The sequence below is a fragment of the Equus przewalskii genome, chromosome 21 (assembly GCF_037783145.1).
Source record: "Equus przewalskii isolate Varuska chromosome 21, EquPr2, whole genome shotgun sequence".
NCBI lineage: Eukaryota > Metazoa > Chordata > Mammalia > Perissodactyla > Equidae > Equus > Equus przewalskii.
Window position 1 is genome coordinate 31,183,781 of NC_091851.1, and position 24,213 is coordinate 31,207,993.

The 24,213-nt window shown below is 38.2% G+C and overlaps 1 protein-coding gene across 4 annotated transcripts in view; it reads right to left on the reverse strand.

The window, feature by feature from the left end:
- The window catches only part of CHD6 (chromodomain helicase DNA binding protein 6), a 203,103-nt gene that overhangs the window by 149,070 nt on the left and 29,820 nt on the right, over window positions 1-24,213 (reverse strand). Inside the window, exon 2 of one of the 4 annotated variants that reach the window (XM_070589235.1) lies at window positions 18,970-19,046. The exons of the other annotated variants lie outside the window; for them this stretch is intronic. The gene's annotated coding sequence lies outside the window, so the exon portion shown is untranslated. The remainder of the gene's footprint in view (window positions 1-18,969; window positions 19,047-24,213) is intronic. 4 annotated transcript variants of the gene reach the window in all.

Genomic DNA, 24,213 nt, shown 5'->3' on the forward strand with positions numbered 1-24,213 from the left:
ATTCTTGACCACAGAGAGGGTCCAATGGGTGAGAGATCCCTTAACTTCTCCCTTCCTCACCTTACCATCCTCCACAAACTGGACAAATTTATCTACATCTTTGCTAGGCTGGAAGCAATCTACAGGAGGTTAACAGCAAGAATTTGAAGTGCCAAAAAGCAGAGTGCGAATCCAGGCTCTGATAATGATCAGCCAGGTGAAACCTCTCTCAGACTGTTTCCTCACCTGACAACATAACCTCATACAGTTTTAGGAAAATTAAAAGGGATGAGAATCTATAGTGTCTGTCACATGGTCAATACAAGCTGTATGGCAGTCATTAGCATTGCCTGTCCTAATGGACTTCACCCTCTCTCCTGAGGACAAACCAACCCTTCCATCAGTACTTGTTTCCCACGTCTCAGACACCTCAGACTCTGGATTACTTTGCACTCTGTCTTTCCTGATTTCATTCAGGTCTGTCCTCAAATGTCAGCTTCTCAGTGATGTATTCCCTAACTGCTCTATATGAAGCACACCTTCTCCTCCAACCTCACCCTCTGTCCTCTTACCCTAATTTAGTTTTCCTCCTGGCACTAGTTACTATCTGACATTATGTCTAGTTCATTATAAATTTATTTATAAATTTCCTGTGCACACACAGGAATCTAAGCTTTGCTTTATTCATGCTGTAACCCCTGAGTCTGGAACAGCACTGGGCTCCTAACAGGTGCTCAATAAACCTTTGTTACATGGAAGAATCATTTCCTCTCCTTAAGTTATGACGAAACCTCTCTCTATAGTTCTTCTCTCCTCCAAAAAGAAATAGGTTCAACTCTATCTTAAGATAGTAACTAAGCTATCAAATCCTCCATACACCTAAATTTTCACTTCCTCCCATATTACTTCCCTAAAGATGCTCTTAGCAATGACTCCCTACTTGCCAAATCCAAAGGGCATTTTCAGGCTTTATTCTACTTTCTTGCAGCATCTTAAACTCTGGGCTATTTTCTCCTCTTAAAATTCTCATCTCACTGGTTTCTTGGAGGCCATTCTCTCCCCATTTTGCTCCCTTTGAAGCAGGCTTCCGAAGCTCAGCTTCCTCCCTAGGCTCCTCCTACTATAAGGCCTAACCCTTAAATGTCAGTGTCCCCAGGGTTTAATACTCTTAATGCCAGAAGGGCTTCTTGAGTTCTCTACTCAAGAACTCAAGAATTCTCCATCTTCATCTCTCTACACCATGACTACCACACATTTCCAAATCTAAGCCTTCCTCCTGACCTCCAAGTGGGCATATCCAACCACATCCTGGCCAGTTCCAACTAAGTATTCCACAGATTCCACAGAAACCCACAACTCTTCCAAAATCACTCAGTATTACCTTTACGCACACACACATCTGCTCCTATGTCTCCCACTGGAGGCTAACGTCTCACGACCTTTATAACTCCTGAATCCCTTGGTTCCTCCCTCGTCCACTTGTTTAGTTTATTCCCACATTTTTTTTGTTGTTTTTTTACCTGAAATAGCCTCCTTCATGCCTCCTACTCTCATCCCATTACCCTCATTGCATCAACAGTATGTTTTCCTAAAGTATAAACAAAATCAGATAGTATCGCTATAGTGTCTACAGAAAAAAATTACTAATTCCTCATAGCCCCGAGCCATACAGAACCTATCTGGTCCCGGTCCTTGTCTACTGTTTTGACATTGCCTTCCACCATTCATCCAACTATATGTAACACTTGCAGGTTCCAAAACCAGCCCGTTAACTCATGTCTTTGTTCAGGCTATGCCTCCATTTGGAAAATCATTCTACCAATCTTCCTCTCCAACCTCTTAATCTTCAAAACTCGGCTGTGGTATCATGTCCTCTGGGATGTCTTATCCGACTTCCCCTAAACCCTGAAGGCATCTCATGAAAAACACTAAACTACAGTAGCTGTATCACCAAGATAGCATCTTTTCCCTGTCTGTGAGTGCCATCAGCTCTAAGTGCCTAAGCACCCTCCGGGAAGGAACTCTTCTGCAGTATGGAGCTCAGTGCCTGACATCCGGACTCTCAAATTATTATCCGTGGAATGAGTGACTGAATAAATGGGAAAGCTATGTTTACAGAAAAGGCTTTGAGCTCCTGCTTTCTTCATCATAACTGGTGGCCTCTATCTTTTTTTCCTTTCCTGTTTATTCTGTTCTTCTAGTCCAATCAAATTTCTCAGCATTCTTCATTCATACTTTTCCAAAGTAATACATGTACTTAGCTTAAGAATTGAAAAGCTTAAAGCAAAAAATAATATTCCCCTGACTCAACTCTTCCCCATTACTGATTCTCTCTTCCCAGAGGTAATCATTTGACCTTTAGCTGTTCCTTCTGCTACTTTCCATCATATTTCTAAAAAATATGCTAATAATACTATTAGATTTTTCCCCAATTTTAAACATTATTCTATTGGCTTCTTCCTATGAAACAGGAGTTAGTGAATATTTTTATAAAAGGCCAGATAACAAATATTCTAGGCTTTGTGGGCCACATGGGTCTCTACTACAGCTATTCAATTCTGCCATTGTAGCACAAAAAACGTCATAGACAATATGCAAACGATGGGTCTGCCTGTGTTCAAACAAAACTTTATTTAGAAAAACAGCCCCCTGCTATGCAAAATGAAGTGTTATCCTCCCAATACAGTTATTATCACCACTATTCATTGAATCAATATTCTGTTCACAGCCAAGCCATGAACTATACTGTGCTAAAAAATTTTGTGTGTGTAATTTTCCCTAAAGATACTAAGTACCTCATTTCAAAATTTGCTTTGTTTTCTAAGAATCACTAACTTATCCCAAAATGCTCTCAAAAAAGCTTAAAACTCCTCTCAATCTACGTTGAATTTTTTCCGTGAGTCATTGTATCTGGAGTCTATTCCCTCCAACCTGCTTCAAAGCAGGCTGGGACTTGTCATCACCATCCTTCTGGGGATTCATTCCCTTTGTCCCTCTCAAGAGTGGACTCCTATGTTTCTTCTCTCTAGGTTTACACTCTCATTTTGGTGAATCACAATGTTCATGAACTCTCTAGGAAATACATGAATGAGAGGTAAATTTTTGAGACTTTCATGTCTGAATATGTTTCTCTTCTACCTTGATGGTTTGGTGGGTAGCAAACCACAGGTTGGAAGATCAATTTCTCCTCAAAACTTTGAGAAGCACTGCTCCATTGTCCTCTTCCTTGTATCACCTCTGTGAAGGAAGCTGAACCATTCTGATCCCTAAAATCATTTGTATACAACCTCCCTTCTTCTCAGAAAGCTTTTAGGATCATCTTTTCACAATGATGTGCCTTGGGGCTATTTTCATCCAGGAGGTTGGGCACCTGGTGGATTCTTTGACAATCCGAAAATTCTTCTCTCATTCTGAGAAGTCCTCTTGTGTTATTTCTTCATAATTCCCTCCTTATTGCTTTCTTTTAACAGAACTCCTTTTACTGTATTTAAATGATGGATCTTCTGGGTTGTACCTCTAATTTTCTCTCATTAAAAAAAATATTTTTTTCTCTCTTCATGTTCTACTTCCTGGAAGGCCTCCTCAACTTTAGTTTCCAACCCTTATTTTTTTTTATGGCTAACACTTTTAACATTCAATAATTCTTGTTTTGTACTGTTTTGTTTTTATAGTCTCCTACACTCATGCCAACAAACCAACAATGGAAGGGCATTCAAATGACAAATGGTCACTCTTTCCTTTCAAAGAAGACCCTGTGATCTAGTGGAAACATTTCTGCACAACTAGAATATTCAAACTGGTTTGAGAAATGCTTCTGTAACAATTTTAAAGATTTCCTATATTTTCAAGGCTCTGGATGAGAAGTTTTATTTTCCATTAAAGCTGTCACAGCAAAATACATTGAGAAGAGACATTTATCTATCTATCTATCTATCTATATCTATCTTCTACCTTGATGGTTTGGTGGGTAGCAAATATATATATATGAATTCTTTCTGATGCCTGAGTTTTCTTTGGAACATAGAGAATTTGTAAATTACATTGGCTTCTGTGAAAAGTTACCTTTTGTGTACACTTTAGGCTAGAGCACATTTGCAGAGGTTGATCTTTGATGCTCTGTGCTACAGGCATCTTAATCTCGTGAGTACAGGTCAAAAGCATTCACATCTGTAAGACCAGAAGGGGACCATGAACAGGGACCATAGCTACTTTAACTACTATTATATATCTAATTCCTAGCACAGTATTTCGTGAATGAATAAACTAAATATATCAATATTACACATGTATTTATCAATGGTGGCTCAAAAGAGAGGACTACTAACCCTTCTCTCCAAAAATGTAGATGCCTAACTTGAAATATCTGCCAAACATTACTAGTGGGAAGGTACCATCACAACTTCCACACTGAGGCAGCTCTTTGTTTCACTGGCTGGAAAGTACATTACTGCCACTAACATTAATTTAAGATGCTCTGCTCCTCAAAGTGTTTTAAACAGTCAATGTATTATAGCAAAGGCTTTGTTACCCTGTACGTGGGTAATGCAAGCCATAAGGCAAATCAGGAGTAATGATTTTAATCCTTGTCTGTGAGAAGACATAATCAGCATTAAGAGTAATGATAACCTTCTAGTAAACTCTTGTTACTAGATCAAGAGTTTTAGAAAAGTCCATTTTGAGAGGTTTCCTATCTTTTACTAACTCCTCAGGCTATTTAAACTAATTAACATTGACTTAACCACTGTCTTGTGTTGCTAAAATTCCTCACTAAAATCTGTTGTACCTGAGATGGTGTAAAGGCACAAACTAAGAAAGCTCTCTTCATGGACTACAAATATTTCAACAATGCTGCATTCACAGAATCAGAACTGAATGGGACATCTGAGACCACATGGCCAAACACTTCGATTCTGATGATGAATGAGACAGATCTGCATAACACAGGAAAAGAAATATCAACTCCAAATCCCAGTTCATCTCTTCAGAAAAAATCTTTCAACTCCTAATTTGGTGATAAAAATCAACTTGCTTGATAAGAATCATTACTAAGGGTAGTAGTAGAAGCAAGCAGCCAGGCACTACCAGAGCTATCAAATATCACACTGTAAACTAAAACGCGACTGCACTTTTTTTTCATCAGACCCTATGCCATGTCAACTGACCCAGATCAGGAAGGGTCACATCTGTGAACCCAGGACTGAAGAAACCAATCTCCTGACAGCCGAGCCCAGTCAAGGTCCAGAGTCCTGAAAATGCAAGCTATAACCTTACATGGGAAGACAAAGGGTTTTATAAATGACACTCCGTATACTGTCTCAAGAGGCCTCACCAAGATCCAGGGAGTGACGTCAGCTTCATGGTGGAGTGAACTTGCCTGGGACTTTCTTCCCTTCAACATACAACAAAAAGGGACATCCATACTCCAACAGAGGACATCCTAACACAGCACAAAAACGTCGGGGTGACACACAGCCATACGATGGAAGGCGGAGAGGCTGTAGCCCCCCTCAGAGGGGCTGGAAAAGGGTAAGACAGAACTTCGCTCCCTCCCCTAAAGACTGCAATCTGTGACCATGAGGAGGCTTTGTGAGGGAAGGAAGGGAGGAAGAGAAGTTTGTTCATGAGAACATCAAGGACCCCAGAGGGCCCATGCAGCTTAGAAGCTAGACCTCTACCAGTGCAAGAGCTTTTGGTGTAGGGGGGTGACCTCATCAAGCCAACACCCCAGGAAACCAGAGAGTGAGAGCAGAGCAAGAAAGCCTGGAGAGCATGCAGGATAAAGCACCCCTCCTCCAACTCACCCCACGCTGCTCCACTGCCTGGGATATTGGCTGAAAGCAGAGGGTTCAGAATATGCAGCTCTTGACCCACACCCAGTGGCGACAGGTGGTAACTGCAACCAAATAATATCAGGATGCATAAGATCCGACCCACTTCCTCTAGCAATATCAAACACTATATCAAATCTCCAGACCAGAGAGAAAACGACAAGTACCCAGAATTCACTCCTGAGGACACAGAGATATGTAATCTAAATGACAATGAATTCAAAACAGCTATCATCAAAAAACTCAACGAGGTAAAAGAGAATGTAGAGAAACAATTCAGCGAGTTCAGGAGCTACTTCACAAAAGACAGTGAAACTATAAAGAAGAATCAATCAGAAATATTAGAGATGAAAAACAAAATGGAATAGACAAAACAAAATACGGATTCCTTGAATGCTCAAGTTGATACCATAGAGGAGCATATCAGCATAATCGAAGACAGAAATGTCAAAATGCTCCAGACAGAGGAGGAGAGAGTGCTAAGACTAAAAAGAAATGAAGAAAGACTCCAAGAAATATCTGACGCAATTAGGAAATGCAACATAAGAATTATAATTCCTATAATACCTATGGTATTTAAGAAGGAAGAAGAGAAGGCAAATGGAGCAGAAACCATGTTCAAAGAAATAATAGCAGAGAACTTCCCAACCCTAGGGAAAGAGAGGGGAAATCTGTGTGGAAGAGCCTTCCAGATCTCCTAGATATTCAACGTAGAAAGACCCACTGCAAGGCATATGGTACTAAAACTGGCAAAAAGGAAATGACAAAGAAAGAATACTCAGGGCAGCAAGGCAGAAGAAAATAACCTACAAAGGAACTCCTATCAGACTTTCAGCAGATTTAATGCAGAAACCTTACAAGCTAGGAGAGAATGGAATGACATATTCAAATCTTTAAAAAACAAAAACGTTCAGCCAAGAATACTCTATCCAGCAAAAATATCCTTCAGATATGAGGGAGAAATAAAACTTTCCCAGACAAACAAAACCTAAGGGAGTTCACAGCCACGAGACACACCCCCCCACCAACAAGAAATCCTCAAGAAGGCCCTCATATCTGAAAAAAAAAGGGGGGGGGAGGAGAAAGGGATTACAAAACACAGAGTAAGGAGGTAAACAGGTAGACAGAATCAGAATAGGAAGCAAATACTCAAGTATAGCATTAAGCTAACGGGAAGGAAAACACCAAAAACAAAGATAATCCTGTCATTTTAACCACAAACTCACAACACAAGATGGAATAAGATGTCAGAAAAACAACTTAGGAGGTGACGAGGAAAGGGACTGAATCGGTTTAGACTAAGGAAATAAGAGGCCATTAGAAAATTGACCATCTTATACATGAGATTCTGAATACAAACCTCAGGGTAACCACTAAACAAATAAGCAGAAAAGAGACACAAATAATAAATAAGGAGAAAACAAAGAAACACATTATAAAAAACTACATAATTCAATGGGTAGACCAAAACACACAGGACAAGCAAGAAACAAAGGAAATGCAGGAAAACTGGAAAACAAGTAATAAAATGACAGAATTAAGCCCTCATACACCAAGAATTACCCTAAACGTAAATGGATTGAATTCTCCAACAAAAAGACACAGAATGGCGAGATGGAAAAAAAAAAGCAAGACCCAACAATATGCTGACTCCAGGAAACACCAGTCAGCTCCAATGACAAATACAGGCTCAGAGTGAAGAGGAGGAAGACGATACTCCAAGTTAATGGCAGACAAAAGAAAGCAGGTGTCACAATACTTATATCAGACAAAGAAGACTTCAAGATAAGACAGGTAAAGAGAGACAAGGAGGGGCAGCATATAATGATCAAAGGGACAGTCCATTAAGAAGAAATAAGACATAAATATCTATGCACCCAACATTGGAGCACCAAAGTTCATAAAGCAACTATTAACAAACCTAAAAGAAGATAATAACAACACACTAAAAGTAGGGGACCACAACACTCCACTCACATCAATGGATAGATCATCCAGACAGAAAATCAACAAGGAAACAACGGAATTAAATGAAAAGCTAAACCAGTTGGACTTAATACACATATACAGAACACTCCATCCAAAAAACAGCAAAATACATGTTCTTCTCAAGTGTGCGCAGAACATTCTTAAGGATAAACCATATGTTGGGAAATAAGGCAAGCCTCAATAAATTTAAGAAAATTGAAATAATAATAAGCATCTTTTCTGATCACAATGCTATAAAGCTAGAAATTAATTACAAAAGTTGAGAAGGGGACAAATATGTGGAGACTAAACAACAAGCTGTTGAACAAACAATGGATCATTGAAGAAATTAAAGGAGAAACAAAAACTATCTGGAGACAAATGAAAATGATAACATACCACAGCAACTCATATGGGATACAGCAAAGCTGCAGTAAGAGGAAAATTCATCACAATACAGGCACATCTTAACAAACAAGAAAAATCCCAAATAAGCAATCTGAAATTACACCTAACTGAATTAGAAAAACAAGAACAATGCCTAAAGTCAGCAGGAGAGAAATAATAAAAATCATAGCAGAAATAAACACTATTGAAATAAAAAAAGCAGTAGAAAGGATCAAGGAAACAAAGAGCTGGTTCTTTGAGAAGATAAATAAAATTCACAAACCCCTAGCCAGACTGACAAAGAAAAAAAGAGAAAGCTCAGATAAACAAAATTAGAAATGAAAGAGGAGAAATAATGGGCACCACAGAAATACACTGGATTATAAGAGAATACTACGAAAAACTATATGCCAACAAAATGGATAATCTATAGGAAATGGATAAATTCTGAGACTCTTACAACCTCCCAAAGCTGAATCAAGAAGAAACAGATAATCTGAATAGACCAATCACAAGGAAAGAGATTGAAACAGTAATCAAAAGCATCCCAAAGAATAAACCACAGGATCAGACGGCTTCCCTGGGGAATTCTACCAAACTTTTAGAGAGGACCAATTCCAAAAAATTAGGGAAGACGGAACACTTTCTACACATTCCATGAGGGCAACATCACTCTGATACCAAAGCCTGACAAGGACAACACAAAAAAGGAAAACTGCAGCCCAATATCACTGATGAACATAGATGCAAAAATCCTCAACAAAATTTTGGCAACCCAAATTCAGCAATACATTAAAAGGATCATACATCATGATCAAGTGGGATTTATAACGGGGACACAGGGATGGTTCAACATCTGCAAATCAATCAATGTGATATACCACATCAACGAATTGAGGAATAAAAACCACATGATCATCTCAATAGATGCAGAGAAAGCATTTGACAAAATCCAACAGCCATTTATGATAAAAACTCTTAACAAAATGGGGATAGAAGGAAATTACCTCAATATAATAAAGGCCAAAATGACAAATCCACAGCCAACATCACACTCAATGGGAAAAACTGAACGCCATCCCCCTGAGAACAGGAACAAGACAAGGATGCCCACTACAACCACTCTTATTCAACACAGTACTGGAGGTTTTGGCCACAGCAATTAGGCAAGAGAAAGGAATAAAAGGAATCCAAATAGGGAGTGAAGAAGTGAAACTCTCACTGTTTGCAGATGACATGATCGTTTTTGTTTTTTTTAAGATTTTATTTTTCCTTTTTCTCCCAAAGCCCCCAGGTACATAGTTGTGTTTTTTTGTTTGTTTTGAGGAAGATTAGCCCTGAGCTAACATCTGATACCAATCCTCCTCTTTTTGCTGAGGAAGACTGGCCCTGAGCTAACATCCATGCCCATTTCCTCTACCTTATATGTGGGACGCTTACCACAGAATGGCTTGCCAAGCGGTGCCATGTCGGTACCTGGGATCCAAACCGGCGAACCCCAGGTCCCCAAAGCGGAATGTGCAAACTTAACCACTGCGCCACCGGGCCGGCCCCTAGTTGTGTATTTCTAGTTGTGGGTCTTTCTAGTTGTGGTATGTGGGATGCCACCTCAGCATGGCTTGACAAGCAGTGCCATGTCTGTGCCCAGGATTCGAACCGGCGAAACCCTGGGCCACCAAAGCAGAGTGTGCAAACTTAACGACTTGGCCACGGGGCCGGCCGCAACATGATCTTATATACAGATAACCCTAAAGAATCCATCGGAAAACCATAGAAATAATTAACAACTACAGTAAAGTTGCAGGGTATAAAATCAACTTACAAAAATCAGTTGCTTTTCTATACTTTAATAACAAACTTACAGAAAGAGAACTCAAGAATACAATTCCATTTACAATCGCAACTAAAAGAATAACGTACCTAGGAATAAATTTAACCAAGGAGGTGAAGGACTTATACAATGAAAACTATAAGACAGTACTGAAAGAAACTGATAAGGACACAAAGAGATGGAAAGAGATTCCACGCACATGGATTGGAAGAATAAACATAGTTAAAATATCCATACTACCCAAAGCAATCTACAGATTCAATGCAATCCCAATCAGAATCCCAATGACATTCTTCATGGAAACAGAACAAAGAATCCTAAAATTCATATGGGGCAACCAAAACCCCCGAACTGCTAAGGTAATCCTGAGAAAAAAAGAACAAAGCTGGAGGTATCACAATCCCTGACTTCAAAATGTACTACAAAGCCATAGCGATCAAAACGGCATGGTACCTAGTACAAAAACAGGCACAGAGATCAATGGAACAGAACTGAAAGCCCAGAAATAAAACGGCACACCTACGGACAGCTAATCTTCAACAAACGTGCCAAGAACACACAATGGAGAAAAGATGGTCTCTTCAATAAATGGTGTTGGGAAAACTAGACAGCCACATGCAAAAGAATGAAGGTAGACCATTATCTCATGCCATACACAAAAATAAACTCAAAATGGATCAAAGACTTGAAGCTAAGTCCTGAAACCATAAAACTCCTGGAAGATAATATAGGTAGTACACCTCTTGATATCAAACTAAAAAGGATCTTTTTGAATACCATGTCTTCTCAGACAAGGGAAACAAAAGAAAAATAAACAAGTGGGAGTTCATCAGACTAAAGAGCTCCTGCAAGGCAAAAGAAACTAGAATCAAAAGAAAGAGACAACACACCAATTGGGAGAAAATATGCGCAAATCATACATATAACAAGGGGTTAATCTCCACCATATATAAGGAGCTCACACAACTGAAGAATAAAAAAGACAAACAGCCCAACCAAAAAATGGGCAGAGGATGTGAACAGACATTTTTCCAAAGAAGATACACAGATGGCCAATAAATGCATGAAAAGATGTTCAACATCACTAAGCATGAGGGAAATGCGAATCACAACTACACTAAGGTACCACCTTACGCCTGTTAAAATGGCTATAATCACTAAGACTAAAAATAACAAATGTTGGAGAGGGTGTGGAGAAAAAGGAACCCGCATACACTGCTAGTGAGAATGCTAACTGGTGCAGCCACCATGGAAAAAAGCATAGAGATTCCTCAAAAAAACTAAAAATAGAAATACCATATGACCCAGCTAGCCCACTACTGGGTGTCTACCAAAACAACTTGAAATCAACAATCCAAAGTAACATATGCACCCCTGTGTTCGCTGCAGCACTGTTCACAACAGCCAAGACATGGAAACAATCCAAGTGCCCAGTGACTGATGATTGGATAAAAAAGATGTGGTATATATATATACAATGGAATACTACTCAGCCATAAAAAATGACAAAATCATCTCTTTTGCAATAACATGGAAGGACCAGGAGGGAATTATGCTAAGCAAAATAAGCCAGACTGAGGAAGACAAACACCAGATGACTTCACTCATACGTGGAATATGAACAAACACATGGACAAAGAAAACAGTTCAGTGGTTACCAGGGGAAAAGGAGTGGGGAGTAGGCACAAAGGGTGAAGAGAAGCACTTACGTTGTGAGAGTCAAGAAAAAATGTACAACTGAAATCTCACATTGATGTAAACTATTATGAACTCAATTAAAAAAATTTAATAAATTTAAAAAAAAAAGGCCTCACAGTAATGCAGACCTTTTGACTTGTGACATTTTAATGCCTTTTGTGGAGGCATAGTAATACCTGCAGACTCGGAAGTGAAGATGTCTAGGGATCTAGGTTCTGAACAGGGCGGTAGTACCATTTATACCATTTATGCAGTCTCTCTGGGGTCTTAGTTTCTTCATTTGTAGAAGAGGCACAAAAACCACCTCTTGGGAGAGAGAATGGGTGAGTTCTATTTTGGACAGGCTAAGTTTGAAGGAACAGTCAAGACTGAAGCATGGTGAATGGAGGGAACTTAGAGCTCTGGCAATGCAATCTTTTTATCTTAAGATAATGCAACTAAGGGTCAGAGATATCTGATTGCCCAAAGGCTCATAATTATTCAGAAATACAAGATTTAGATTTCCTGGGTTCCAATTCAGCCCTCTTAGCATTACATCAAGTTGCCTTACAGGCAAATGAAAATAGCCTGAGTGAGAGGTCAGGATTTCGAGATGTTCTATTTTGGGCACTCAGAGAACGGGCAGAGGTTACAAAGATATTCTATAGTAAAATTACAACAGTCTAGAAAAAGAAAAAAAGAAAGCCGATGTGGCAAAAAAACACAGGATGTAGCAGAGGATGGTTTTGATCATAAGATAAACAGGAAGCAACTAAAACAGCCTGATAAAACTATCATTCAAGAGCACCTTTTAAGCACATTTTAGACAAGATGGATGGACCCTTCAGATAATATTATGTATATAGGAGCAAAATATTTCATACAAATAATTCATATAATATAGATAAAATCTTTATAGATATAACCGCAAGTAATTGTTTAAATTCTTTACCTACTTTCATAATGCCTCCCATCTGACTTCTGAATTGTTAAATGAAATTGTTTGGAGGTAATTTACAGTAAGGAACAAAGTCTATCTGATAACTATCCAAGACAGCAGGAAACAAAGTAAACACATTAACAGAATCATAATACAGACAATACTCAGCAGAGTTTTTACTTTGGGACAAACAGTAAAAGAAAAATCACATATTTACAGTCATTCAGGCTCAGAATTCTTTATTCTACAGGAAACAAAGAGCCAACCCAAGTGCACACCAATCCACAATCTGAAAACATCAACTAATGTGTGGAATTCCTAGCACTAAAAGATGGGCTGGGGCTGGCCCCTTGGCCAAGTGGTTAAGTTCACGCGCTCTGCTTCAGCGGCCCAGGGTTTCGCCGGTTTGAGTCCTGGGCGCGGACATGGCACCGCTCATCAGGCCATGCTCAGGTGGCGTTCCGCGTACCACAACTAAAAGGACCCACAACTAAAATATATACAACTATGTACTGGGGGTCTTTGGGGAGAAAAAGGAAAAATAAAATCTTAAAAAAAAAAAAAGGCTTTTCCTCTACTTCTACAACTCTGCTGTATTAAAGTAAAATAAAAACCCAGGATTCTTCCACAGTGTTTTGTCTCTACTGTTTAAAGAAAAGACAAATAACAGATTTTGAACCTGACACAAATTTTCTCCCATTAAAGTTTTAAGGTGAAATCCTGAAACCTAACTTCCACATCTTACATTAAATCGCCTGCTGCAAACCCAAGAGGATGCTGCACCCTGATGGATTCCACCGTCATTTCAGTCTCCTAAAAGCTGTTCAACTCCCACACTTTGCTGAGAGTCTAAGAATTTTTGCTTAATAGAAACTGAGAAGGATTTTTTTAAGCTTTGGATTTTTAAAAGATGAAACAGTTTCTTAATAATGCTTTCCCACCCTCAATTTCCTCTTCCCCCAAATCTAAAAGGAATAGAGTACTAAGATAAATGCAGAACCAGTCTGTGGAGGAATACATAAACCAAGATGCTGCATGACGTGACTGAGACGTATGTAGAAAGTTCTCCTGTAGGGGCCGGACCCATGGCCTAGTGGTTAAGATCAGCGCGTTCTGCTTCGGTGGCCCAGGGTTCAGTTCCCAGGCATGGACCTACATCACTCGTTGGTGGCCATGGTGTGGGGGCAACCCACATACAAACTAGAAGAAGATTAGCACAGATGTCAGCTCAGGGCGAGTCTCCCTCAGCAAAAAAAAAAAAAAGTTCTCCTGCAAAAGCAAGCACGGAGCACTGGGTGAACAGTGAGGTGAGTGGCTGGCAACAGGAATCTCTTGCCAATAAAATGCCATGGTTCTCCAAATCTGGTTTACTACACTAAGAGCAAAAACTGCAGGAAATAAGGAGAATACTCAAGAGGCCAGCTTAGGGAAATTTAAGCCAATTGACTAAAATCTGTTAACACCATCTACATTATTTGTGGTCCACCTGATCTGCCTACAAATTGGTACAGATTGTTGTCACCTATTTTACATTATCAGCAAACAACATATTGTTAAAATTACTGACTTTTAACACCTAAATAATTACTTAACTAGAAACTCCGCAAGTTTTCAGATTGGCATGTGGCACTATTTTAGGAGGACTCATCTAAGAGATGACAAAATTCATGCCAAGAATGAGTAAGAGAAGCACAGAAAAGAGTCTGTTAGTATACTAGGTAAACAGTATCAAGTCTCAGATCAAACGACAATTATTTTGAAATATAAACTTAATACCCATCATCTCCCACTTATATTACATTATATTTACACTACTTATTCCAGTGCTTGTTTCCATCATCAGCACAAGCACTAAGAACCAGCTGTAGTGATGTAAGACTGTTCTTGAGGGGCTGGCCTGGTGGCACAGCGGTTAAGTTTGCACGTTCTGCTTCAGTGGCCCGGGGTTTGCCAGTTCGGATCCCAGGTGAGACCTATGCACGGCTTGTCAAGCCATGCTTTGGCAGGCATCCCACATAAAAGTAGAGGAAGATGGGCACGGATGTTAGGTCAGGGCCAGTCTTCCTCAGCTGAAAAGAGGAGGATCGGCGGAAGATGTTAGCTCAGGGCTAATCTTCCTCAAAACATGAAAAAATAAAAAAAATTTTAAAAAAAGATTGTTCTAGATACAGATGACCAGTTTGGAGGACAGCAAATTTCCAAACTGCCACTCTGGAGTATACGTGCAGAATGAGATTCACACCTTCAATCACAAATACCCTTTTTTTAAGATGCTAAAACTGCAAAAGAATCCCTTTATTGGTGGCATAGTATAAGCCCAGGCTAGTAATAAAATGAAGTCAACAAAACTCAGGAAACTCTCTCATTAGCCTGGATGTGAGAGTATCAATTCTTAAAGGCTCAAGAGAATCCTAAAGGAGTTGGTGACAAAGCTGCACGTTACACAGACAAGTATAATAAAGGCAGCCCTCAATCAGAAGAATACAAAATAATAACCGTCCAGAGGGCCAAGGGACCACATCAGATTCACCTTTGGGTATACATATATAATAAATAGCCATACATTGGTGGGTGAGCACATGGACTGAATTTATAACTGAAAGGGCCCACTGGCTAGTTTTACCACTCACAATATTTTCTTCCCACTTCCCTCAAATGACTTAAGGGTCAAAAAACATAAGGAGACAATTTTTGCAAGGGAATCACTCTAAGTTCTCAGCTTTCTGTTACATGTTTGTGTAAGTCTTGCCCTGGCCAAAGCCTCTCTAGACACAAGAGTACCAGGGGCCGCTGAAAGTGCAGAAACAATCTCATATCCTACTTATGTGGAGGTATCAAGCTCTGTACACAAAAGTTGGTAATTCCAAGTCTATTACTGGTATTCACTTTAATTTGACTTCACAACAATTGGGCTTTAAAGCTAATTTCACTTTAAAATTCACCCTAAATTCTACACACAGTGTAACGCCAGAGTTTCTTAGCAACCTTTGCTTTCTAGGAATGTGACTCCCATCTAGATTTCACACGCATCTCCTGGATCCAGGTTCAACTCCCAACTTGGTGGATTCCTCGGATTCTGCACCCAGAGTTACCTACCTCTGGTAACAAACCACAGGGCTGACCTGCTTCTGCTTGCAGCTTTTAAAAGCCACACAGTGAATCTCTCCTATCATCACTAACTCCTGACCCAAACATCGATGGCTCCCATTATCATTAACCCTTACAGGAGAGTTACCACTTTGGATGTCCAAATCTCTTAGCCAGCAAAAAAGGGATCTGGTGATTTGTCAGCTGCCACAAGAAAAAGGGTATATCATCACAGAGATAAAAGCAAAGATAATGCTTACAGAGGAGAGCAGTGACATTTTATTTACACCAAGTACAAAGACATATCTGAAAGGCCATAAAAAATCTTAAAAGCTGGCATTCAATACTTGGTAAGAAGAACGGCAGCAAAATGAAGTGTAAGTTGCTCTAGAGAAAGCCTCAGTATTAACAATTTGATCCCAAACGAAAAGAAGGCAGTTTGGCAATTAATATTTTTGCTGACTGAATTAGATACCTATTTTTTGACATGAAGTTGGACAACCGTCAAACATGTATTAAAAAATAAAACCCTGGATTTTTTTCTATTTCCCCTATTCTAAACTGGATCTGTTTTTTAAGTTTTTACTTTTGGAATCAGACAGTATGACACTTTAACTTTTATTGAAGTATAAGATGCATTTAAAAAAAGCATAGCTCTTCACAAACTGGTACACCCATGTAACCAGTATCCACATCCAGAAACAGAATATCATTGGCCCTAGGAAAGCCCCATCCCTGCTCCTTTCCGCCAAGGGTAACCACTAGCCTGACCTCCTTCTTCTTCTTCTTTCTTTTTTTTTCGGTGAGGACGACTGTCTCTGATTAACATTTGTGCCAATCTTCTTCTAATTCTACATCTCTAGCATATATAATAAATAAATACCAAGAGAAAATAACTATGGGAAATGAATCCTGAAAAAACATTAATAAATTCCCTATTTTACTGAGTTCTCCATTATCTAGGTGAATAAGAAAGGTGGGGTTTTTTTAAAAATACAGAACAGTAATAAATTCATTTTTTATTCAAGAAAAACTTATTGAAAAGGAAAGACTGCACAGAAGTCAGGAAGATGATTGAGGAAATCTGTTTCTGTTAGAAGGCATGAACATCTTTACTAAAATGTGTTAAGTACTTTAAGAAATTCTCTAAATTTGGGAAAAATTAACCATGCAACAATGATTACCAAAATTGTATAGTGTCAATATTTGATTCTGTAAATAGAATAAATAAAATTAAGAAACATGTCTTTAAACTCATCCTCAGTCTATACCTAGAGAATCAATCCCTTGAGGCCTTTCTTGTTAAATTTTACCACTGGCACACAACTGCTTAAAGCTTCAAACATAGACTAAAAAACTAGATAAATCCATCTTCTTCAGCTCCTGACCTGAGGAAACTTCGTTAGTTTTGTATAACTCTTATCCCTGTCAATGATATCCAACTGTTCAAAAAATCAGATTGTTAGAACAATGTTCAGATTCTTGAAGATCTAACCATTTTCTTATCCACGCAGATTAACCTTTTATCAGATTAATACAAAACAAACAATTCAAATATAAAAACATAGAGAAAAGTAGATTTTTTTGTGAAAAAGCATGACCGCTCAAATTATTTATTCATTGTTCCCATTTGAACTGCCATTGGTGGAAATAATAAATTCACCTGCTAAAGTAAAAACAGAAGGAGGGATGGCAAAAGAGGGGAAGAGTGATTTAACAGTTTGTTAAAATATGAGACACCTCCCTTCAATTAAAAATATCACCTGGCAAAGAGAGAGAGAGAAACTTGGGACAAGGCAATCTATAGTGCCTCCTGTCTTAGTTTTATAATCAAGCCCTATCGTTGCTATTTATCATGATTTGGAGAATCTGAAAAATTGTTATTATGGTATTAGACACTAGCTATATGGTTTTCTGCTCCGAAGATAACCTGAAACTGCGTGGCTAAAATCTAGGTGGCTATTTAGAGAGCAAGCAGCTTGAACTCCAAGGCAAAGAGGGTCCAAAGGCCAGAGCAGTATCCTGTGTGAATCTGACTGCAACCTCAAGCTGTCTGTTAGGTTTCCCTTGTGACTCTTCCATCTATTCTGACCTCATAAATCCCTCTATCTCAGACGATAATACCTCAGAAATCTGGGGGCTGTTTCTGCCTCCATTTAAAGTCAAGTTAAAGGATTCAAAAAAGGTTTTAGAGTAAGAAGGACCTTCCTAAAGGGAAAACCCTACACATTTGCTCCTCCACGTAGACATGTTATGTGTGTATGTATCTCTATTTACACACAAGCAAACAAAATACATATATATGTACATTATTTATATATGAATATAAATATAGTATCCTCCAGGGCTAGTAGGACAGTACACTTGAGATATTTTTCTAGTAATAGAGACATGATATAACCCACTCTGCCCTTCTGCTAAGAGCAAAAATTCTGCAATCAAACTGTCTGGGTTCAAACCCTAGCCCTTGCCATTAAGCTGTGTGATCAGAGCAAATCACTTAACCTCTCTGCCTTGGTTTCATCATATGTAAAACAGGGACGATAATCACGTGAGGATTAAATAAATTAGCACAAGCAAATTACAAAGTACAGTGTCTGGCACATAGGATATACTATATAAGGTCAAATATTACCGCTCATATTTATACAACAACCATCTAAGTAGAATTACAGGAAAAATATGTGACCATAGCAGTGAGAATAAACGATCTATATGGATTCATGATCCAGTCCCCAACCAAAGGAACCTTAGAACTTCACTATGCTTGGAGCAAGCCCCAATGTAGATAAAAATATTTCAGACATGCATGATAATCTAAAAGCAGGAGTCTAGCTCAAAATCTGTTCCCATAAAACCTTTTAAAGACAACTCATTCAAAAACAAACCAACAGAGGGGCATTTAATTTAGATAAACACACAATTTTTAAATACTATTTTCTACATGACACTTCTTTTACTAGACATAATCAGAGAAAAAAATACATTGCATAAATGAATTTTCCAGATACCTCAAGAGTTTACTCACAGTTTTTTTTAATTTCTTAATCAAAAATTTTCATTTTATTTTTTACAAGTTTCACAGTCCTAAAATTTAACAATGAAACAAATGATTCAGGCAACAATCATTAGCGAATGTTAAACTAAGACCATTAGATGAAGGTAGACAGACCTGGAAACCCAGAGGTTGTCAGAATGTCACCCCATGGATTTTGTTGGTCAATGGGAAAAACACAACTTGACAACAAAGAGCTATACAAACATGAACTCACCAAACAATCTTAGTATACAAAGTAGGACAACCAAATATTATGGTCTTCTATTGTGAACTGGAAGTACAATATATGACCTATGAATAATAAAAAATAGTAACAATTATAAAAATAGTTAAGCCTCCAAATCTAACCACCTGTTTACAGGTAATAAGGAAAAGAGTAACATGTTATATGACACAAGAATACAATCAGCAAAATCCATAATGTGGGGAAGGGGAATGACCCAGTTTCTTCAACAAATAAATGGCATAACCAAAAAAAAAAACAGAAGAGAGAGAAAGAAGGTGAACTATTATAGATTAAAAGACATTAAAGAGACATACCAATCAAATGCATTAGGTGGGCTTTATCTGGATTGATTCAAAGAGTTAACTGTAAAAAAGTCATTTTTGAGAAAATCAAGGGAAGAGATTCTGTATTAGGTAATATTAAGGAATTAGGTTATAAGGAATTTGTTGGGTATGATAATGTGCTTTTTTATAAAGTTTATATGATAGATATGCATGCTGAAATATTTATAGATGAAATGATAGGTTGTCTGGGATTTTCTTTAAAATATTTTAGGTCAAAAAGGAACTGAGACGGGACATATAAGACAAGAATGGCATGAAGACTCATATTGTTCTCTCTACTTTTATGAGTGTTTGAGATTTTTCCATAATAAAAATTTTTTTAAAGGTTAAAGGAAAGAAGAGACAGGAATTCATAACCAAATCTAAGTTTGGCCACCATCCACAAGGCATGGAAAACTACAGAAAGCCTGGATGTAAAATAAACTCAAAAGAAGCTCAGAGTAGTGGCCTCTGAAGACTGTGTGTGAGATACGTTGGGCAGATTTCTTCTGTCAGCAGAAATTCTCTCTACAACATTCATACGGAGGTGTGCTTTCCATTAGACAATGTTCTACTACCAAGGTGTAAACCAGCTGTCTTGATACCAGACTGAACTCTTCCAGCCTCTTTACCATGAGAAAAGCTATTCAAGGAAACTGACACCCAAAAAGTATATTTTTTAAGAAGATGTATACACTTCCAAGTCTTTAGCAGTTTGTCTCTTTCTACTTTTCAGTTTTTCCAACATTTATATAAATATTTATATATATTTGTGTGTGTATATGTGTGCGAGGAAGATTGGCCCTGAGCTAACGTCTCTTGCCAATCTTCCTCTTTCTGCTTGAGGAAGATTGACCCTGAACTAACATCTGTGCCAATCTTCCTCTACTTTATGTGGGATGCTGCCACAGCATGGTCTGACGAGCAGTGCTAGGTCTGCGCCAGGAATCCAAACCCACGAACTCCAGGCCTCCAAAGCAGAATGTGCGAACTTAACCACTATGCCCACCAGGCTGGCCCTCTAAATAAATATTTTTGTACAAGTTCAAGAAATAATCTTTAGTACAATAAAAAAAATCATTGTTGTTAAAAAAAAGTTTAAATAAACTTCCCTTCTTCCAATCCCTTCTCTGTCTCCACTGTTCCTAACATAGTTCATGCTGTGCTATCATCACCTCATACTTGGTATCAGAGTAGTTAAAACGTTGACTGATTATACCACAGATTTACAGGTAAAATATATCACCGCCCATTTCCTTCCAAAACTTAAAAAACATATGAATAATTATCTTAGCCCCACATATAACAGTAGCATACTGCATTTACAGAAGAGGGTCCTGCTAAAATGTCATAACCACTAATCTAATAAAGGGGTTCAGTAACACAGACACCAGGGCTATGGAAAGAATAATTCTCTTTGATGTGTAACTGTGTTTTGTACTCTTTATTGTTAGGTAAGGAAAACAGTGAATGCAGAATACTGCACCTTACCAGCCTTAATATTTTCCCTAGAGCTGTCTGCCAAATATTTTGAATAACTCTCACCAGGTTATCGTCAACTTTCTATGATTCCCTCTGGGCTGTATATATTTATTGAACACGATTTGCTCAATAATGATGGTAAAATGGAAGAGACACTAAAAACGAACAATAATAAATGATGCCTAAAGGTAAGGATGGATATAGTTTTAACAAATAATTGAAAATGAGCTGTAAGATGAAGTAGCTTTGGTCCTAGGGAAAGCTAATCTGGGAAACCTATTTCTGTATTGATCTTCTTCCCCTCGGAATAGGATACACTGATCTAGGGTAAGAGAGAACTACACATTCCACTGTTGCTAGCAAGATAGAAATTAATTGGCTCTGCTCCCTTTCTGTTGTTAATATTCCGAGTAAAGGGTACTTCCTTAATTAATAAAGAAGTAGTTAATATTTATCCACAGTGAGATAAATGGTTTTTGAATATTAAAAGTCCTCCTACTGAAAGAATTTAGCTTTTAAAAACTTAAAACTGGATTTGCCTAACATGTATTGTTAATTATAATTAAGGGGGGCCAGCCCTGTGGTCAAGTGGTTACGTTCTCACACTCTGCTTCGGTGGCCCAGGGTTTTGCCAGTTCAGATCCTGGGCGTAGGCCTAGCGCTGCTCGTCAGGCCATGCTGAGATGGCGTCCCACATGCCACAACTAGAGGGACCTACAACTAGAATATACAGTTATGTACTGGGGGGCTTTGGAGAGACGAAGAAAAAATAATTCAGAAACTGGAATGCAGCAACTAACAGTTATTGCATTATTTTTCCTTATCATCATAATAATCTCATGAGATATGGACTATTATTATTCCCATTGTACAGATGAAGAAACCAAAGCACAGGGATACTAAGTAACTTGTCAAAGAAATATTATTGATGATGGAATAATATCATCATCATCACTACTCAAAAGTGTTTTAGGGATAAACAGAAAAAGCAAAGCTATTAATTAGTAACTTATTCCAAAATCTATTAGCATCTTTAAATCTTGTGAAGAAATATTTGCTGAGCATCTACTGCGAGCACAACATTGTGCTAGCTACTTACTAAAGGACATAAGAAGAGAAGCAGAAGGCAGCTATTCCCTCTCAAAATCTCACTGTCAAGGTAGGGAGACAAAATCTACATATAAAAGAAGTAGAGAAAAATGTGTGTCTTCCCCATGTAAGAGCTACCTCCTCATAAATTCATCTGTGGCCAGCCTTCACTTCTCATCCTAGTGCATTTTTTAGATACATTATAGTTGACTGTGGAAAAAGAGAAACATCTTCCCACCTATGGTGGGGGGGGGGGCACGGCAGCGTGGACTTCTGGCTAAGGAATAAAAATCATTCAATAATCTCAATTTAATTCTAACCAAAGACTTATGCCTAAAATGTAGGTAAAAGACCACAGAGATCCTAACATGAGTAAGACATTCTATCTACTTTTAGGGAACCACAGCCTAGTGAGAAAAGACAAACCTGCTAACAAACGTCATTTGGTGTAGAAGACAAGAGAACTAAGGAAGAGTTTCAGATACAGTGGGAGCAGAAATAAAGGAAGAAGCAACTACAAGGGGAAGTCTTGATAAGGTGATTCCTAGGGATGCTACAAAAAGAAAAGTAGGGGCTGGCCCCATGGCTGAGTGGTTAAGTTTTTGTGCTCTGCTTCGGTGGCCTGGGGTTCATTGGTTCAGACCCTGGGTGTGGACCTATGCCACCGCTAATCAAGCCATGCTGTGGCAGCATCCCACATAGAAGAACTAGAATGACCTACAACTAGGATATACAACTATGTACTGGGGCTTTGGGGAGAAAAAAAAAAAGAGGAAGATTGGCAACAGATGTTAGCTCAGGGCCAATCTTCCTCACCAAAAAAAAAAAAAAAAAGGAAAGGAAAAGTAAGATAGAGAAATGTGAAATTTTATAATAAATAAGAATAGTAAGATTATGCTCTTAGTCCTAGAATAGGTCCCGAATAGTCTACATACACAAATGTGATGACTTCCCTCCCCCAAAAACCTACCCCTAATGCAAGAGTAGTCTCAATATCAATATTTAATGTCCACCTCAGTCTCTACTATTCTGCAATAATGTCTGGTAACAGATCAAAAATTACAAGATATACAAAGAAGTAAAGGAGCGGGGTGAAGGGAAGACAAAGCAATCAAGAGAATTAGACTGAGAGATGACCCAGATGTTTATCAAATAGTGAATTAAAAATAACATGATTAACATGTTAAAGAATTTAGCAGACAATATGCATGAACAGATGGTAAATTTCAAGGGAAAGATAAAATACGTAAGAAAGAGTCAGACAAATGCTATCTTTTTTTAAGGTACCAGAGATGAAAAAAAAAATTCTTTTCATGGACTTACCAGAACACACAACATAATCAAGGAAGGAATCAATGAACTTATCACACTAGAAATCACCCAAACTAAAACACAAAGAAAGAAAAATGTGTGTGTGTGGGGGGGGGGGGGGGGACACAGAAAGAACATTGAAAAGAGCTGTGGGATATGATCAAATAATATCATATACATGTAACTGGAGCCCCAGAAGGGGAGAAGGGCAACAAAGCAGAAACAATGTTTGAAGAAAAAATGGCTGAGAACTTTCCAAAAATAAAGTCAACAAATCACAGATTCCAGACGCTCAGAGACCCCTACAGAATAAATATAAACAAGTAAACAAATAAATACAATAAAGAATACACACCAGGATACTTCATAGTTAAACTGCTAAAAATCAAAGATAAAATTTTAAATATAGTCAGAGGAAAAAGACAGTACCTTCTCAGGGGGAAAAAAAAATTTCAGCAGACTACTCATCAGAATTTATGCAATCCAGAAAATAGAGAAGTGACATCTTTTAAGTATTGAAAGGAGAGATAAAACAACTTCATGACCCAGAATTCTACAGTCAGCAAAAGTATCTTTCAAAAACGAAGGCAAAATAATGGCTTTCAGACAAACAAACAATTCAATGTCAGCACACTTGCCCTACAAGAAATGGTAATGGAAGTTCTTCAAGTAGAAGGCATATGATACCACACAAAAATGACGATCTACACAAAAAAGTTAATAGCTCTAGAAATGATAAAAACGGAAGATAAAATACCTTTTTCCCATATTTTTAATCATTATAAAAGATACATAGGTCTAAAGCAAAAATAGTCACAATATTGTGGAATTTATAAAATATATAAAAGTAAAATGTATGACAACAATATCACAGAATGGAAGGGAAAAACTAGAAGTATACTGTGGTGTTAGGGTGTTATACTGTATACGAAATGTGAGGTAGTATAACATCATATGAAGGTAGACTGTGATGTATACTGTAAACCCGAGGACTACAACTAGATTTTTTGAAAGACGCATAACTGGA